Source organism: Micromys minutus (assembly GCF_963924665.1).
Source record: "Micromys minutus genome assembly, chromosome: 9".
NCBI classification, from domain to species: Eukaryota; Metazoa; Chordata; class Mammalia; order Rodentia; family Muridae; genus Micromys; species Micromys minutus.
In genome coordinates this window covers 12,791,894-12,811,231 of record NC_137978.1, presented here as the reverse complement: position 1 = coordinate 12,811,231, position 19,338 = coordinate 12,791,894, and the positions used below count along the sequence as shown (strand labels likewise).

The following is a 19,338-nucleotide window of genomic DNA, read 5'->3' as shown; positions in this document are numbered from 1 at the left end:
AGAATCTCGGGGCAGAAGACAACATTGCAAACATAGACAAAACAGCCAGAGAAGATGCAAAAAACAAAAAGCTCCTAACCCAAAATGTCCAGGAAATCCAGGACACAATGAGAAGACCGAACCTAAGGATAATAGGAATAGAGGAGGGAGAAGAGTATCAACTAAGAGGCAGAGTAAATATCTTCAACAAAATCATAGAAGAAAACTTCCCTACCCTCAAGAATGAGATGACCACGAGCATAAAAGAAGCCTTCAGAACTCCAAATAGGTTGGACCAGAAAAGAAATACCTCCAGATACATAATAGTCAAAACATCAAGTGCCCAAAGCAAAGAAAGAATACTAAAAGCAGTGAGGGAAAAAGATCAGGTAACATATAAAGGCAGGCCAATCAGACTCACACTCGATTTCTCAAAAGAGACTATGAAAGCTAGAAGAGCCTGGACAGACATCATGCACACCCTAAGAGAGCACAAGTGCCAGCCCAAGCTGCTATACTCAGCAAAACTATCAATCACCATCGATGGAGAGATGAAGATATTTCAAGACAAATCAAAATTTACACAATATCTGACCACAAACCCAGCACTACAACAAATTATAGGTGGAAAACCCAATACAATGAGGAAAAATACAGCCTAGTAAAAACAAGAAAACTCCTAAACAAGAAAACTAAAAGAAGAAAAAGACACAGACTCAACTCAAACCACAAAAGTAATAATGGCAGGAAACAGAAACAACTATTCCTTGATATCTATTAATATAAATGGACTCAACTCCCCAATAAAGAGACATAGGCTATCAGACTGGATACATAAACAAAATCCAGCCTTTTGCTGCATACAGGAAACTCATCTCAGAGACAGAGACAGACACTATCTCAGAGTAAAAGGGTAGGAAAAAAACTTCCAAGCAAACAGCCCCAAGAAGCAAGCTGGACTGGCTATTCTAATATCAAATAAAGTAAATTTCCAGCCAAAAGTTATCAAAAAAGATAAGGAAGGACACTTTTTACTCATTACCAGGGAAATCTGTCAGGAGAAACTCTCAATTCTTAACATATATGCTCCAAATAAAAAAGCACCCACATTCATAAAAGAAACCCTACTAAAGCTCAAAAAATATATTTCACCCCACACAATAATAGTGGGAGACTTTAATACCCCACTCTCACCAATAGACAGATCATGGAAACAGAAACAGAACAAGGACACTGCAAAACTAGCAGAAACTTTGAAACAACTAGAATTAATAGATATATACAGAACATATTATCCTAAAGTACAAGAATACACCTTCTTATCACCACCCCATGGCACCTTCTCGAAAATTGACCACATAATTGAACACAGAACGAGCCTCCATCGATATCAGAAGATTGAAATACTCCCATGCATCCTCTCAGATCACCATGGTCTATGGCTGGTCTTTAATAACAACAAAGACAACAAAAAGCCCACATACACATGGAAATTAAACAACACTCTGTTAAACTATAGCAGGGTCAAAAATGAAATAAAAAAAGGAATTAAGGATTCTCTAGAATTCAACAAAAACGAAAACACAACATACCCAAACCTATGGGATGCAATGAAAGCAGTACTGAGAGGAAAATTCATAGGCCTAAGTGCTTCTAAAAAAAAACTGGAGAGAGCTTACATCAGCAACCTGACAGCACAGCTAAAAGCCCTGGAACAAAAGGAAGCAGAAATACCCAAAAAGAGTAGACAGCAAGAAATAATCAAAATTAGGGCAGAAATAGACCTAATTGAATCAAAAAGAACCATTGAAAAAATCAACAAAACCAAGAGTTGGTTCTTTGAGAAAATCAACAAGATTGATAAACCCCTAGCCAGACTAACTAGAGGGCAGAGACAGAGTATACAAATTAACAAAATCAGAAAGGAAAGTGGGAACATAACAACTGAAACTGAGGAAATTCAAGAAATCATCAGATCCTACTACAAAAACTTACACTCCACAAAATTGGAATATCTGGAGGAAATGGATGAATTCCTAGACAGATACAAGATGCTAAAGTTAAACCAGGATCAAGTAAACCATCTAAATAACCTTATAACACCTAAAGAAAAAGAAGAAGTCATCAAAAGCCTCCCAACCAAAAAAAGCCCAGGTCCAGACGGGTTCAGTGCAGAATTTTATCCGACATTTATTGGGGATATAACACCAATACTCTCCAAACTATTCCAAAAGACAGAATCAGATGGAATACTACCTAACTCATTTTTTGAGGCTAAAATAAACCTTGTACCTAAACCACAGAAAGACCCAACAAGGAAAGAGAACTTCAGACCAATCTCACTTATGAACATTGATGCAAAAATACTCAACAAAATCCTTGCAAACCGAATCCAAGAACACATCAAAATGATCATTCATCATGACCCAGTAGGCTTCATTCCTGGGATGCAGGGAAGGTTTAATATAAGGAAATCCATCAAGGAAATCCACCATATAAACAAACTCAAAGATCAAAATCACATGGTGCATACAGCATAGAGGGATGCTAACCCCAGAGGCTTGCACTCCCCCAGAAACAACTCACAGACTGTATGAAGTCCAAGCAATAAAGAAAACAAAAAAAATATTTACAAAACAAGAAGACTTTGACTATTTCCATGTTGCGTTTGGTTTTACATGTACTTTACGCTCATTGTAACTATTAGGTTTTCAATGCATACTCTCAAGCCCTTGAAAAAATCAAGTACTGACTAAAAAATATATTCAAATAGTTTTATGTAAAAATCATTTTAATATCTGAAAAAACAGTACTGACAAAAATGTATAATTTTAAGCAAAAAAAATGTTTAAAATCTGTACATTTATCTTTGTTTTGTAAAATAAAGTCGTTGTAAAAAATAAAACAAAAAAGAATTTACAATTCTATTCTTGAATCATGTTTGATTTTAAAACGTGTTCCCATCTGAAAACTAACCTTTCAAATATAGATCATTGTCTTTCATGCTAAACAACTTAGGTTTGATTATAAGATTACAACTAGTCTTCAACCATGTTAGAGATCTAAGAGGGAATTAAATATTACATGAATATGTTGGAAGCACAAAGACATAGCTTTCAAAACGTATACAATTTGTAACAACAGCTGACTGCCTGGAAAGTTCTATAACTTTGGAGCACTCTGAAGCCTTCTGGCCCAGAGCCATCTGACAGCCCTTCAGTGAAGCAGGGATTACGAAGGTCTAGCTTACTCTTCCTGGACAGAGTTTAGCAGTTGATTATCCCACAACCAATTTAATTTGACTCTGTTGGACAGTATTCTGTTTGCAGATGAAATTAGAAATATTTTTTTTACACAGTCGCTGGCTAGCTTTCCTCAGTTTAAACTCTTCCAATTGGAGGAAATAAAAGTAATAAATATCCTAATATTTTTATATTCAACTTTGTGCAGAGTATTTAAAATCAATAGATGATATTTAACTCTTATGTTCAAGCCCTTGAAATATGTTTGTGAATTTATCTTTGTAAACAGATCTGTGAGTACTTTGTGCATCTCTATGTATCTGGGCATTGTACCAACCCCAGTATGAAATCTGTAAACGGAGGGAGGGAGGAAGCAACATTAGCAAAGTTTCCTTGGATATGAATGGCTTTTTTTATTTTGTAATTGATAAAATTTGTCATTCTAAAAAGTTTATGGAACAGAACAGTATAGCAATAAACAATACAATGAATGACATGATTGAGTGTGTTTTGTAGATTAGTAACTTTGCATCCAAATTAATTCTGGTTTTAATGACTGGCAAAATATGTACATATTGTTTAAAACAATAGTTTTATATTTTTTAATACATCTAAACTGCCCCAATGACTCTCGATAAACTGTAATTGAATCAATAAGGAAAAAATCATTTTTTGTGAAGGAAGAGTCTATTTTGGTAAAATCATGGAACAAAGAATTTCAATATAAAGTAAGATATTCTTAAGTTTTGTCCTCCTGACCTTAGTTCCGTGTGATTACAGTCATCAAACGGGGCAGCCACAGTGCTTCTTTCTGTTCCATATTTATTTTTTTAATCATTTGACATGACAAAAACTTGTCATTTGTCCTAGGATGCTGAGACAGGATAATAGTTTGCCACTTTGAAAGGAAATGTCTCTAGAGCTTTGCCTGTGGGAGATCAGAGTCCTGTCAAAACATTCTATTCTGTAGAATTAATGTTTTAAATATGTTAGAATACTTCCATTTATAGAACTCACTTATGAATTGCAAGCAGTGACATTCAGATAAGTGGATTGATAAAAATTTCCCTGATTTAATGATATAAATTGAGCAATCAAAAGAGACAATTTTTTCCAGAGTATACATATAACATAAGTAAGGCTTCAGGTATATAATATATTTCTGTAGTCTTTCTTCCAATCTGTGAGTTTTTATGAAGTTCTAAAATATTAGATATCAAAGTTAAAACATATATATACTCACTAAGATGATATATAACTTCTGTTTTAGAATAGAAAGATGTTTCTGATATTTGGATTTTATTATACCAGGTACTAAAAAAGATAACATTTTTTTAAAATTCTAATAGATTCTATAAACTGCACAAACATTTAATGTTAACTTTGTGTGATACAACTAACCACAGTTATACCTATTTTTAAAATAACCTTATAATCATCTTATTACAATGTTACCTTTAAATTTTGAATTCAAATAGCAGTTTATACAAGGATAATGATGAGGCTTAATGACAATCTTCGTGAAATAAAACTATTAGAATGAATAGAAATTGTGAATGTAAAGATAACTGAGAGAAAATTATTCATAAAATAATGCAAATGTTTCTATTCATATATTTAAAATTGTTTTATTTTATTTATTTACATTCAAATGCTACCTCCTTTCTGGTACCCCCTCCTAGAGGTCTTTACCCCATCTCCCATCTGAGAGGTATTCCAGATTCTACTCCCCACCAATCCACCCATGCACACCCTCTGCCTGCAGTGCCCCCTCTCCCTGCATTCCCCTTTTCTGGGCCATCAACTCTCTACACTATTAGGTGCATCCTTTCACACTGAGAACAGGCAAGGCAGTCCACTTCTATATATGTGCTGGGCACTACAGATAGTAGTTCTAATCCTTTTAGGTATTAGAATTAGGCAAGGAAAAGACACAGAACAAGACTATTTTGTAGTTTATCCTGCTGTTGGCTTGGAAGCATTTCTGGAACCTCCCACCGGAGGGGACTCTATGGTAGGATTTGTGCTGAGCAGAGCCTGGTTCAGAATCAAGAAATCTGAAAATGAGATGTAGAAATAGCTAATGAGTTAAAGGAGCCCTGCAGATTACTGGGTATAGAATTAATATCAGAAGCTGGTACTGCACAGCACATGCGTGTGTTATATAGCATCATGCTTATTTAGGGAATGTTCAAGGTGTATGAAAGGAAATAGAGATAATTAAGTGACTCCTTTACAAATCCTATGCCCCTTGCACCTTCCTTTTCATCATTCATATTTCTCCTTTATGTCACCTTGTTCTCTCATTCAATATCCCTTACAGTCTTGTTTTTAATGTCATTAAATATCCCTTGTTTTCCATCTCCACCAATGTTTACTTTCTAGTTTCCTAAATTCTAGAGATAGTCCAAGTCAAAGCCATGAATCTAAAAATTTGATAGCAAACAGGATGCAGTGAAATTTTATGAGATTCCAAGATGATGATGCGTTCCGTTTCTGTTCAGTGGGATATTCTGTAGACATATGCTGCATTCACTTTATCTGTGATATATTTTAACTTTGAAGCATTTTGTCTATTTAGGAGTTAGATAGCCTAAATAAATACAGAGGAAAGACTGAGGTCAGACAATATTATTTTATTACAATCTATTAGAATTTTCACCCATTGCTATTTTATGAAGTTTGTAACTAAATACTCAGTAAGTATATACTTCTGATTGATATGACTTTTTCAGTATTTGAGCTTTTTATTGATATATATTTGCCTTAAATATCCATTTTGGCTAAATTTAACTTAATTTATTTTATTGGATGTCAGAATAGATGTTTTTGGTTTCAATTCACTTTAAAACTTTTGATCATAAATATAACATATAGCTCACAAATTCTGAAACTAGTTAGGTATGCAATTATGTAATATAAAGACATATCCATTCAGAAATATCATTTAAATATTAAAGTGGATTTATTATCAGTATTCCGAGTTAGAAATCTAGAAATGAATACTACAAGTAACTAGCTTATCAAAGCATGATGCATATCTATATGCATATATACGTGGAACAGTCAGAAGGTTGGACCCGGGGGAGAAGATGAAACCATCTCACATGCTCATGGTTTGGGAGGATGAATACAGCAAAAATGGCCATGTTGACAAAAGGAATCTACCGATCCAAAATATCGCCAAAATTCCAACTCAATTCTTCATAGAGTTGGAAAGAGCAATTTATAAAATCATTTGGAATAAAAATCCAGGATATCTAAAACAAAAGCACAAAATATTTCAAGTTCAGGTGTCTCAAGGACCTTCACATAAAACCAGATACACTCAAACAATTAGAACAGAAAGTGGGGAAGAGTCTCAAACATATAGGCACAGTAGATACTTTTCTGAACAGAACACCAATAGTTTTTATGCTCTAAGATCAAAAATTAATAAATTACACCTCATAAAATTGCAAAGCTTTTGCAAGTACAGGGCATTGTCAATCAGATAAAATGCCAACCAACAGATTGGGAATCGATTTTTACCAGTTCTATATCTGTGGAGTGCTAATAGCCAATATATACAAAGAACTCAAGAAGCTAGACTCCAGAGAATCAAATAACCCTATTAAAAAATGGGGACAGAACTAAACAAATTATGAACTGAAGAATGTCAAATGGCTGAGAAGCAACCAACGAAATGCTCAACATTCTTAGTTATCAGATAAATACAAATCAAAACAACCTTGAGATTCCAACTCACACCAAGGCTAAAATAAAAACTCAGGTAACAGCAGAAACTGGCATGTATGTGAAGAAAAAGGAACACTCCTCCACTTCTGGTGGGATTTCAAGCTGGTACAACAACTCTGGCAGTCACTCTGTGGTTCCTTAGAAAATTGGACATAACACTAACTGAAGACACAGCTATACCACTCCTGGGCATATACCTAAAACATGCTGTAGGTTGATGTTAAGCTGATACATGATCGGACAATGGAGAGTTAGGCAGGCAGAGTCTGGAAAGTAAGGCAAGCAAAGAGTCTGGAGCAACAAAAGAGAGCAAGAGGAGGCCGAGATTCAGGAGGCAACACGCAAGTAAACATGAATGCATCTCTTCATAAATAAGGTTGTTATGCATATTTGAAAGGGTTTCTATTGGTCTATTTATCTCATATAGATGGGCAGTTTATATCTTACTCCATTGGTTGCAAGTTTGTTGTGTAGGAGGTACTGTGTACAAGTGGTAGTTTGTAGAAGCTATGAAGAGTTGTCGCCCCAAATCCCTAGACTTTGGGGGTGAAGGTGGTTATTCTAAGGTTGTTTTTATGGTGAATATAGAAGCCAGATTGGTTTTCAGCCATAATCTTCATTTGGTAAATAAGCTAAAGTCATATCTTATATTGGTAAAAATCTTCCTATTTTATACAAAGGTGGAGTTATAATCTTTACAGTGGTATAAAATTTATTTGATTCAGATGTAAGTCTAAGGTATAAATTTTATTGAATTAAATTTGAGATTAGTATTGTTGCTTTCATAAAGTATTGTACCTATATAATATATTTGAGAATGCGGGACTTAGACCCAGTCCTATTATATACTATATGTGATGTATATATATATATATATATATATATATATATATATATATATATATATATATATATATATATATATATATACAGATGTGAGTTGGTCTTGCTATACTTCCATGTTGTTGTTCATCCCCTCTGCCTCTTACAATCTTTCCCATTATATGGTGATTTCATTCTAATCACATTCATATATACATTAGAAAACTTTGCTTCCCCTGATTGTGTCCTGCATGTCTCTTCTACGAAAGAGTAAGCAGTTGTTTTCTGTCCTGTTTCTACCACTCTGAAGTGTGTGCCTCCAACTCATGGACAAACGGGAGGCATGGACATGAGCACTCTCAGGCTTCAGAACTAACATTTTGGTTGTGAACTGAAGGTTGATAACTATCACTTTTAAGTGAATAGTGATGAAACTGAGCACCAGTTATCATTAAGAACCCTCAGTTCAGTGGCAGGGCAAAAGTTGAATTACACATCTTAGAGGCAGAAGTAATGAACTATGAAGGCAGTCCAATTAAAGTAATACTGGCAACTTTGAAAATGTCTTCACAAAGAGCAGTTTCTCTCAGGGGCTTCGAGATTACAAAACCTGTGGTTTTAAGGTGGAAGTGTGGTTCAGAGACTGTGCACATTGGTGAACAACACCTAGGAGCGGCAGAGAACGGGGCAGAGTCAGCCGATGAAGATGAGAATGTAAAACTCAGGCATGTCCAGAAAGTGAGCTGATTCTGGAGATGGTAACAAGGTTCCACTGAAAAAAGTAAAACCAAATGAAGATGAAGGGGAATAAGATGATGGTGATAAGGAAGATGAAAATGATAATGATGATGATGATGATTTTGATTAAGAGAAAAATGATGAAAAAATGTCAGTGAAGAAATCTGTACAAGATACTACAGCCAAAACTGCACAATAATCAAACCAAATTAAAAAGTCTTAAAACCATCAACACCAAGATAAAAGAGTTCTTCAAAAGAAAGGAAAAATAATAAATAAGTAAACAGAAAAAAAACCTCCTAAAACACCAAAAGGACATAGTTATGTTGAAGATAAATAAGACAAAAATTCAAGCAAGTATATAAAAAGGTGGTCCTCTTCCCAAAGTGGAAGCCAAGTTTATTAATTATGTGAAGAATTGTTTCCAGATGACTGACCAGGAGGCTTTTCAAGATCTGTGGCAGTGGAGGAAGTCTCTTTAAGGTAAAAAAAAAAAAAACAAAAAACAAAAAAAATAAACGTTTTGAAATATTTTGTCTTACTTCATTTCTGTAATAGTTGATAGCTGTCTGTTTTATATGTTTATATAACCCCTCCAATGGCCTTAATTTTAGCTGTCTCTATATTCCTTTTCTTGACCCCTCTTACACGTCCTTTTCCTTTTCAGTAGCCCATTATGGAGCCCTGCCCCTTGCCCATCCTCAACTATGTATTCTACTTTTTCTTATTAGGGAGATCAGTCCTGGTCATGCTTCCATTACTCTATACCTAACCTCTGGATTATACAGGTTGTAGCTTGCTTATTAAAGACTTAATGACAAACATACACAAAAAATATAAGCAAATGCTTATCATGTTTGTTTTCTGAGACTGGCTCATATAACTTGGGATGACGTTCTTCTATACCCAATATATTTTCAACAGACCAGCAATAATCGATTGTGTAGGCACATAATATTTCCAATGGTTTTTGTTTGTGAGGTAAAAGAATCAGATACAATTTGGCGGGCAAACTGAAAGAAGACCCAGAGTAGAGCCAGAGCACTGCACCTATTGGTTGATTTCTGTTGGCTGACTGTGTATGTTTAGTGATCTGACTTAACACTTCATGAACCAAGATTTCTGAGCATTTAAGTGCTAAGGAAAAAAATTGTACAGTTATATTAGTAAATGGAAAATTCTTGAAAATACCTCAACAGAGTATGTGATGGTCAAGTGTAATTGCAGATATGTAATGAGAAGTTCTCACTAATTATACAGATACAAACAATCAGAAAGCATATCTAAACGTAGCACCATAGGTAATGCTGAGCTTTGAAATGAGACTCAGTTTATCCTCAGCTCATCAAATGGCTTTGGAAAACAGTATTATAACCTGTTTCAGAAATTTTCTAAATTTACTTCTCAATATAAATCTATAAATATAAGTTTGAAGTATAATATATGCTTAACAAAAATTCAATGGCTCATTTGACATTGAAGAATTTGTTTCTTGTTAAAAAATATATATTTGCATACTCAATTCAAAATTTAAGAGTAAAATTAATATAATGTAAACTGCTTTAAAATTTTCATCTGTAGGCACATCTTTCCTATAATACTAAGAGAAATGAGTAGAAAATTAAAATAATTTGCTTTTCTATACTCATCTATAGCAAGTTACACATATTTTGCTTCAGGTTTTAATACCAAACAAATGAACTTTTGTGGTAAAAAATTAAAGCCAAGTAAATATGGGTATCCTTTTGTTTCGTGTTTTCACAGAAAACATGAAAGTATTTTTTTATTCTTAGTACTGTGAGTGCATTCATAAGCTTCATAGTTATATAAGTACAAATATATATATATATAGTAGCAACTAAATGTTTAGTATATAGCAAAGGATTATATGTGTATTTATATACTGTTTCACTTTCATATGGCTAATGTTCAAAATATATTTGATTTTTTTTCTGTCTCTCTATTTAGATTTATGTGTAAGAATCCCTATATGATACACACATACATATCCATATTGACCAAGCAAATGTTGCTTTGAACTTATAAAGGATTTGATAATATGTCCAAAAACATATTAATGCAACTCTATATAACTGTGTTATGAATATGTTAGAAGACTGACTCAAGATTTGCTTCTATAACTTAACAGGATAGACGACAACAATAACCTTTTAGAATTTTCTGAATAATAACAGTTTCTAATCAAGGTTATTTGAAAACCAAATGATCTATAATCAATTGCAATTATACTGTGTTGCACATCTAAGTTTATTTTATAGTACAGTGCAAGTGTCATTGTCTTATACTGATACAACTAAATTCCTATAGTGCTACAACTAAGTCATTTTCCTGGGGGTATTGCAGTCCATTTTCTAGTTACATGTATGAAGTAACTTATTGTCAAATATTAGAACTTTGACATAGGAAAGGTTCTGAGGAAAGAGGAATAAGATTACACATTCCTAAGTCACTCATTTTATCTGTTTGTTGGCTTGGCTACGGGGCGTAATAAAAATGAACTTTTCTGTGTTGCTAAGCTAAGGCATTCTTCTGTTTCTAAGCCATGATTTTAACACTAAGTCAAGTGTTACTAGGGACAAGCCCCTTTCCTTGCTTTTCCCTTTAATTTCAACACTTTTTTTTTCAAGTTTCTCTCTGCTATATATCAGCCATAAGAATCATCATCTGCATTCACTCTCAAGACTTATAAGACTTAATCATTGATCAAAGGAGTTAAAATACATGATAAATATTGTCTTTACTTTGACTTGCATTAATTTTTACAAATGCCACTTGGAGATTTTACATTAAAGTTAACCAGAGCCCGGGATCTTAGCTCTTTTCTACTACTTTTTCTTTGTTGTTATACTCTTTCTTAATCAACCTTCAAAGTTGACCAAATGGTCTTGACAGTTTTTAGTACTTCTAAAGGCTGAATTGACTTCAGAAAATGGATCTTCTCAAAGAGCAGTTCTATCAAAAACTTTTTTCATTATTGGCAATGAGTTAATATCTGAGGCTATGAGATTTATAAAAGTGTAATTTAAAGAGAAGGCAATTCTCATTTTAGCATATTAGGGCAAAGAATTTTCTGGTCCTCAGTAATATAAATGTCCAGAATGCTGTTCAAGACATGCCCTTTATTATACATAAGTAGATTTTCGTTGTAAGAAGTAACTTTTTATGTAAAATTTTACGTATTTCCATGCTTGTCTTGACTACAATAAATCTTTTACTGAATGAATCTCAATAGCAGAGTGAAGAACACACAAAAGTTAGAATATGTAGGACTTAGCAAATTCTATGATGTGTTCTATTACTATGGAGATTTAGATTTTTTTAAAATATAGCCCACGTAAAAATATTACTAAGTCCATTCATGTATTTAAAGTAATGAATTAAGCATGCTCAAAATGTATCAAATTCTGGAAAGTAAGCTATAGGTAGATTGTCTTGGTATGAATATTGTATGGATATTTAAAAATTTCTCCAATTTCCTGACTTTGATCAAATAATTTTATTGCTCAGGAGATCAATTGCTGAATTTGTAGAGTGAAAATAAAATATCCATTTAGAGTCATATTTGTAGGTATAACTGTCACCTGTAAGAATCCTGCCTGGCTTAGGCCCTGTGAATTAATCAGACTCACCAAAGATTCCTATTTTTTTTAGGTTTCTTGTTTATTTGATAGTTTAATAATGTATTCTCATTAAATGTTGTGTGAGGGCAACAAACTATAATACAGTACATTTTTTTCTCAGTGGGATGAATAAGGAGAAATGGTTACATATTTTCCTAAACATCACTTTAGCTGTAAAAATAAAAACCAGGACACTTCAATTTCCGTCTGAATACACGTGAACTTTTGGGAAGTTCAGGCATGTCTACTCTGCACCATACACATTTTACCTTTGCTCACCTTTTTTTCGTATTCAGTATACACTAAAGTATTAGGGTGTCCAAAGAAGTAGTAAAATATATAAAGGTAAACAATACTAGCTTTCATAATATAATCCTTTTCTATATTCTTGTAAAAAGCTCAAGTCCAAGTTGATCAAGGTTCTCCACATAAAACCAGATACACTGAAACTATTAGAAGAGAAAGTAAGGAAGAAGTTAGAACACATAGGCACAGGGGAAAAATTCCTGAACAGAGCACCAATGGCTTTTGCTCTAAAATCAAGAAACTATATATGGAACCTCATGAAATTGCAAAGCTTCTGTAAGGCTAAGGACACTGTTAAGACAAAATGGCAGCCTAAATATTGGGAAAGGATCTTTACAAATTCTACATCTGATAGAGAGCTAGTATACAATATATACAAAGAACTCAGGAAGCTAGACTATAGAGAACTAAATAATTATATTAAAATGGTGTACAGAGCTAAACAAAGAATTCTCAACTGAGAAACTCAAATGGCTGAGAAGCAATTAAAGAAATGCTCAACATTCCTAATCATCAGGGAAATGCAAGTCAAAATAACCCTGAGATTCCACCTCACACCAGTTAGAATGACTAAAATTAAAAAAAAAAAAACAAAAAACAAAAAACTAAGGTGGCAACAGATGCTGGCAAGGATGTGGAGAAAGAGAAACACTCCTGTTGGTGGGATTCTATGCTTGGACAACCTCTCTGAAAATCGATCTGGCATTTCCTCAGAAAATTGAATTCTACTACCTGAAATCCCAGCCACTCCACTCCTGGGCATATATCCCAAAGATGTTCCAATATATAACAAGTACATGCTTCACCATGTTTATAGCAGCCTTACTTATAATAGTCAGAAGCTGGAAAGATCCCAGATGTTCATCAACAGATGAATGGATACAGAAAATGTGGTACAATGGAGTACTACTCAGCTATTAGAAACAATAACTCCATGAAATTCTTAGGCATATGGATGGAACTAGAGATTATCATCCTGAGGTAACCCAGTCACAAAAGAACACACATGGTATGCATTCACTGATTACTGGATACTGGCCCTAGAAAACTTTGAATACCCAATACTCAAGAAACAATTCACAGACATGAAGCTCAAAAAGAAGAAGGTGCAAAATGGGGATAGCTCAGTCCTTCTCAGAGAAAATATGAAACTCTCATGGGAGGAAATGTAAGGTCAAATAAAGGAACAGGGATGAAGAAAAGATTATTCAGAACCTGCCTTACCTGGGGATCCACCACATAGCATTCACAAAATCCAAGCACTATAGCTGGTCCAAAAAAGAACTTACTGGCCAGAAACAGACAGAGATGCCCCTTCAGAGACTATGCTAGAATCAAGTAGATACAGTTGAATATGTTTGCACCTATCCATCGGTCTGAACACAGGCATCCAAATGAGGTTGCTAAAGAAAGGACCCAAGGAGCTGAAAGGGATTGCAACATCACAAGAATATCACAACATTATCAACCAACCAAACCCGCCTAAAGTTTCATGGAGTAAAACACCAACCTCTGTGCACACTTTGAGAGACCTATTAATCCAGTTGTGTACGTAGCTGAAGATAGCAGTGTCTAGCATCAATGAGAGAAGAGGCTTTTCTTTCCAGAGAGGATACATTAACCCAATGCAGGGGAATGACAAGGCAATGGGATGGAGAGGGGGATCAGAAGAAAGCATACCTCTGTGAAGGCAACTGGAGGGGGAGGGCGAGATGGGAGCGGTGTAGAGTAAAGGGACTACAAAAGTAAATACAGATTATATAATAAAAAATGAAAATGCAAATAATAAAAAGGAAAAAAATTGTGGTACAGTTCTCTGAGAAAGAAAGAAAGAAAGAAAGAAAAGAAAAGAAAAGAAAAGAAAAGAAAAAAAAGAAAAAAAAGAAAAAAAAGAAAGAAATGTCTGGCTTTAGATAAGGTAACAGAAAATTCTGTCACCCTTGTCTCCTTGCCTAAAGGTCATGTAGAGACTGTCCCACCTGGAGATCCATCCCATATTCAGTCACCAAACCCAGACAATATTGCAGATGCCAAGAACTGCATGCTGACAGGTGCCTGATATAGCTGTCTCCTGGGAGGCTCTGACGGAGCCTGAAGAATACAGAGTGGGATGCTCTCAACTAACCATTGAATGAGAACAGTGTCCACAATGAGGACTTAGAAAACAAAACAAAACAAAACAAAAACAAAGGAGCTGAAGGGGTTTGCAACTCCATAAGAAAAACAACAATATCAACCAACCAGACCCCACCACAGAGCTCCTATGAAGGGATCCATGGCTCCAGTTGCATATGAGGCAGAGGATGGGCTTATTGGGCATCACAGAAGGAAAGGCTCTCGATCCTGTGAAGGCTCAATGTCCAAGTGTAGGGGAATGCAGGGCAGGGAGATGGGAGTGAGTGGGTGAAGGAGCACTCTCACTGAGGTATGAGGAGGGGGAATGGGATCTGGCAGTCCCAGAGGGGAAACTGGGAAAGGGGAAAACATTTGTAATATAAGTAAAGAAAATATCCAATAAAAAATTTAAAAAACAAAACAAAACATAAAACACCAGGGAGCTACTAGTCTTCTTTCTGATTTGTGTGAGAACTTCCTAAAAATATGGTCCTGTTATTCAGAACAGTTATCTTCTTAATAGGGAGCATAGTCTCATTGCAGAATGAGCTCATCTGACTTCCTGTGTAGGAAAAAAGAAAATTGTTTAACAGATATTTTTCCTTTGAAATATTCAGTTAGAAATTATCTTGATATCATTTTATCCAAGAAAACTAATACATACTCTGTTGATCTTTAGCTTTACACAGTCCATTTCCAGTATCCTTCAATAATCTGGAAATAAAAGAATATCTATATACACCAAATAGAGGAAAATGACAATCTTGGCACTTCCTAATTGAAATTTTCCAGTTAAGAACACATCGTCAATATTTACATTGTCTTATTATCTGAAATAATTTTTGTTTAAATTTTTTTTATCATGAAACAAACATTATATGAGTATAAACAGGCTAGCATTCTTTATTTTAATGAAACAGGGGAAGGAACCGGGTTTTTATTGTGACACTGATTGTCACAGATGCTCAAGAAAATATGCAACAAAGAATGAAATTTGCTGAGTTGTTTTTGTGTCAAGTAAAGAGGTAGTGGGGATGGTCATATAATCAAGGAAGTAAAGTTTTATTTGAATTGTGTCTTCCAACGAAGCAGGAGTAATGTCCCTGCCTGGAAGCCTAAGTCTGAATGCACCACAGAAGGGCTCAGGGGAGGCCCACCCACAAGGGCTTTGGACCCTTCCTTCATGAAAAAATACCCACACTTTGATGACTTGGGTTGCACAGCCATCATGCTCACAATTGCCTTGGCTGGAGAAAGCTACTCTCGATGATGACTGACTAAAGTCTGATCTATGGGTATACTGAATGTTACTAGGAGTATCTTACTGCTTAGTTTCTTCTCTCTCTCTCTCCCTGTCTCTGTCTCTGTCTCTGTCTCTCTCTCTCTCTCTCTCTCTCTCTCTCTCTCTCTCTCTCTCTCTCTCTCTCTCTCTCTCTTGGCAGGAAAATAGTTTTCTCCTAGGCCTGCCAGTAGTTTACATAATCTTATGCACTTGGCCTCCTGAGCAATGTCATGCATAGGTTCCATCTTATAGTGTTGGTCAAAAACATGATCAGAGAGAACATGGATATTCCAACACTGTTTATGTCACGATTGTGTCAGGATATCTTCTAAGTAGGTAGATCACAGGACTTGAGGTTAGAAGATGGTTAATTTTGTGGTCTGGAAGCCTGCAAAGAACCTACCAGTGGTCAATAGGAATGATGCTTCTATTTGGACTGAAGCTCAAATTCTTAGTGTACAATTTGATATGAAACTGTTCTCTGAAGTAATAGGGCCTTAAGGCTAGTTGTGGAAGCCAAATGATAACCTGAGTTGTTTGACAGTTTCCACATCACCCCTTTGGCCAAAAACAAAATTGAAAAAGACTGACAAGAATGGGTCACTTGGTAGCAAAATATGTCTACTTGAATGTCTCCATGTTATTTGGTGACTCCATTTAGATTTCTTCCACAGAAAGATGTGTGTGTGTATGTGTGTGTGTGTGTGTGTGTGTGTGTGTGTATGTGTGTGTGTGTGCATGTAAGTATACCTGTGCTTGTGCATGAACATTAACATGTATATTTGTCAGTGTGTCTGTCTTCTAAGAATTTTTTACAGTACTAGGTTTTCATATCACTTCTAAAGAGGCCATTACTGTGTATTGTTTCTATATTCCTTTCTTTTGTCCCGATTTTTTACCCTTTCCCTGTTTAATCCCCCAGCCCCAATTCCCTACCCTCATATTTATAACTGCATATTTCATTTCTTTTGCTTCCCTGAGAGATAGTTCACTTCCCAATAATATCTTATTCTCTATGTCAGTTTTGTAATTGTCTAGATTGTATCATGTTTCCCATAGGCTTAATAGCTAACTACAATATATAAGAGAATGGATAAAATAGTTGTCCTTTGGGTCTTGGTTAATTCATTCAGAATAATTTTTAATAATTTCATTCATTTAAATGCTATTTCATTTTTCTTTAAAATGAACAATTTAATATTGTGTGCATATGTCAACTTTTTTTTTTTACTTATCTATCTCTTTACGCACCTCTGGTACTTTTTCTGAGGTCTTCGGCAATTTCCTTCTGCAGATATTTGAAGTTCTTGTCATACAAATCTTTCACTTGCTTAGTTAGGATCACACCAAGGTATTTCATATTGTTTGTGACTATTGTGAAGGATGTCTTCTTGCTACTTTTTTCTCAGTATGTTTATTCTTTGAGTATAGGAAGGCTACTGATTTGTTTGAGTTAATTTTATATCCAGACTTTCTGCTGAAGTTGTTTGTCAACTGTAAAATGTCTCTAGTGGAATTTTTTGTGGTCACTTAAGTATACTATTATATCATCTTCAAATAGTGATATTTTGGCTTCTTCTTTTCTGATTTTTATGCTGTTGACTTCCTTTTGGTGTATTATTTATCTGGCCAGGACTTCTAATACTATATCAAATAGATAGGGGAAGAGTGGGCAGCCTTATCTAGTCCCTGTTTTTAGTGGGATTGCTTCAAGTTTTCACTGTTTATTTTAAAGTTGGCTACTGGTCTTCTGTATATTGCTTTTACTATGTTTAGGTATGGGTCCTGGATTCCTGCTCTTTCCAAGACTCTTAACATGAGAGCACGTTGAATTTTGTCAAATGATTTCTCAGCATCTAGTGAGATGATCATTTTTTTTTGAGTTTGTTTATATGGTGGATTATGTTGATGGATTTCTGTATATCCCTGCATCCCATGTATGAAGCCCACTTGATCATGGTGAATAATCATTTGATGTGTTCTTGGATTCAGTATACAAGAATTTTATTAAGTATTTTTGCATCACACCATGGTCTTATATTCTAAGATCAAGAATCGATAAATTGGACCTCATAAAATTGGAAACTTTCTGTAAGGCTAAGGACACTTTCAAGAAAACAAGACTGGGAAAGGATCTTTACCAATCCCACAACTGATATCAAATATATACAAAGAACACAAGACGTTAGACCTCAGAGAAACAAAAAGAAATCCTATTAAAAATGGGGTACAGAGCTAAACAAAGAATTCTCAACTGAGGAATGTTGAATGGCTGAGAAGCACCTAAAGAAATGCTCAGCATCCCTAGTTATCTGGGAAATGCAAGTCAAAACAACCCCAAGATTCTACCTCACACCAGTCAGAATGGCTAAGATCAAATATTCAGATGACAGCAGATGCTGGCCAGGATGCAGAGAAAGAGGGACACTTCTCCACTGTTGGTGTGGTTGTAAACTGGTACATTCACTCTGGAAATTATTCTGGTGGTTCCTCCAACATATAACAAGGACACATGCACCACCATGTTCATATCAGCCTTATTTATAATTGCCAGAAGGTGGAAAGAATTCAAATGCCCTTCAGTAGAGGAATGGATACAGAAATCATTGTACAGTTACACAATAGAGTACTACTCAGCTATTAGAAACAATGATTTTATAAAATGTCTAGGGAAATGAATGGAACTGGAAAATATTTTCCTGACTCGGGTAACCCAGTCACAAAAGAACAGACATGAGATGTAGTCACTGATAATTGTATACTAACTCTGAATAAGCAAGAAATAACTCCCAGACCATATATTGCTGAAAAAGAAGGAAGGCAAAAATGTGGAAGCCTCAATCCTTCTTAGAAAAAAACAAAACAAAACAAAACAAACAAACAAACAAAAAAAAACAAACAAACCGGTGTGCAGCACCTTCTCAGAGTGTGGTACACCTAGACCTTAAATAATTAATAATTAAAGAGCCAAAAATGCAGACTTAAGGCAATCCTTGGTATTTAAAAATCATTAAGTTTAATCTATACACACCAAAAAACTTCAACTATTTCTATGCTATATTTTGTTTTACATGTACTTTATGCTCATTGTAACTAGTAAGATTTCAGTGCATATTGTCAAACCTTTAAAAAATCAAGTACTGACAAAAATGTATTCACATACTTTTATGCAAAAATGATTTTGAAATATGTACATTTATCTCTTTTTCTAAAAATAAAGTTGTTTAAGTAAAAAACAAACAAAAAGAATCTCAAAATAGTTTTGATTTGCAATTTCATTTGTAATGAAAATGTTGTTACATATTTTTTAAAAATATTCCTCAGCCACTTATGTTTCATTTCTTGAGAATTCTGTGTTTAGTTATATTCCCCATAATTAATTAGGTTTTCTGTTTTTATCTATTTATCTGCTTGTATATTTATCTATCTATCTACATATCTAGCTATTATGTATAAATTAAAATCTTCTATCTTC

The 19,338-nt window shown here is 34.6% G+C and overlaps 1 pseudogene across 1 annotated transcript; it reads left to right on the top strand.

The window, feature by feature from the left end:
* Positions 1-8,124: 8,124 nt before the first annotated feature.
* On the top strand, positions 8,125-9,001 carry LOC308424810 (nucleophosmin-like; annotated as a pseudogene). Its single transcript has one exon. The product of its transcript is annotated as a nucleophosmin-like (transcript).
* The last annotated feature ends 10,337 nt before the right edge of the window (positions 9,002-19,338 follow it).